Consider the following 1376-nt stretch of genomic DNA (forward strand, 5'->3'; position numbering starts at 1 on the left):
CTGGCACTCATATTTAACTCCACAGAATTTATCATTAGCATGAGAATAAACATCAGTAGAATCAAATTGTTAACATACACCAACGGAGACAGGGCCATTCGTTTTGCTCAATGAATAAGTTTACTGGTTGTTATCTGAAAAATCTTAATAGAAAATTTGGTGTAACATTCAGCAGCCCACCCCTGAGCTCTGAGGAAGCTTGCCTTCTTTGAGGTACCCCATCTTTCTTCTGGGCAAGGGACACGTTTGGATCAGTTCCACCTCTCTTTTTTAAATTTCTCTCTTCGGCTTCTTTTCATAGCCTGGATTCTGTGGTACAGCAGCATGAGCTGTCTTACACATCTCCTCCATCATGTCAATAGTTACATTGGTCATTATGTGCTGAGAGAACTGTTTCTTGTAAGCATCTTTACCTTCTGCCATCAGGTAACATGTACAATTGGCAACGTTCTGATCTGTGAAGTGCCTCCGATGTACTTCTGCACTGAACTCCTTGCTTTCAGAATGATAACTAAGGAATCATTTGGTACTGGGAGGGATAGACAAGCCTCCATCCACAGCACCCTTCAGAGTTCCAAAGGCTTTATTGCCAGTTGTGGTTCTGGCAAGGCCTGCATCCAAATGGCAGGAGAGGGCACCAGTACAACATGGTGTAGCATAATTAGCTAGGCCAATTTTCACAGCGTATTTTGGTAACTCATGTGCACATGCTGTGCAGACTATCATATCCCCTTCAATACGGGCATGAGCAATCTGACAAATGGTGCCTCTATTAGTTACACAAGCTACCATCCTCTATTTAGGTGTGCTGTACTTACTCTTGTCCTTGATCATTGGGCATTTCCTAGCATAGTGATCAGTTTTCCCCTCTCGTCTTCTAAACCTCACTTGGTATCTCTTAAAGTAGGCCTTATCCTTGACACCTTTAACAAACTCCATCCTGTGGAACAAAGAACTGCTTATGTGGCTCCTCACAGACCTGCAGCAGCCATCTTTTGACATAGATTCCTAATTATTAAAATGGGAAGTGATAAGCTTTTCAACAAAAGGTGCTGCAACAACTGGATAAATTAAAATAAAAGAGAAGGGAAAGAGAGCAGAGAGAAGAGAAAGGGAAGGGAAGGAGAGGTGAAGGAGGGAGTAAGGAAATCAAAGCTCAAAGTAAAGATTCTAGACAAAAAGTAGAACTAAAAACAAGCCTGAGAGAACACCTTTATAGCTTTGTGTTAGACAAAAATCACTTCGGCTTCAAGTAGACCAACTGTAGAAGAATAAATGGACTTCATCAAAATTGAAAGCTTCCTCAAAAGACAGTTAACAATATGAAAGAAATATAATAATAGACTCCTACAGAGTGTTCCACCCCACAAAATCAG

General features: G+C 41.1%; 1 pseudogene; it reads right to left on the reverse strand.

The window, feature by feature from the left end:
• Positions 1-251: 251 nt before the first annotated feature.
• Positions 252-939, reverse strand: LOC117285118 (annotated as a pseudogene).
• Between the last annotated feature and the right edge of the window lie 437 nt (positions 940-1376).

The sequence above is a fragment of the Fukomys damarensis genome, unplaced genomic scaffold, assembly GCF_012274545.1.
Source record: "Fukomys damarensis isolate Sample0158 unplaced genomic scaffold, DMR_v1.0_HiC HiC_scaffold_6, whole genome shotgun sequence".
NCBI classification, from domain to species: Eukaryota; Metazoa; Chordata; class Mammalia; order Rodentia; family Bathyergidae; genus Fukomys; species Fukomys damarensis.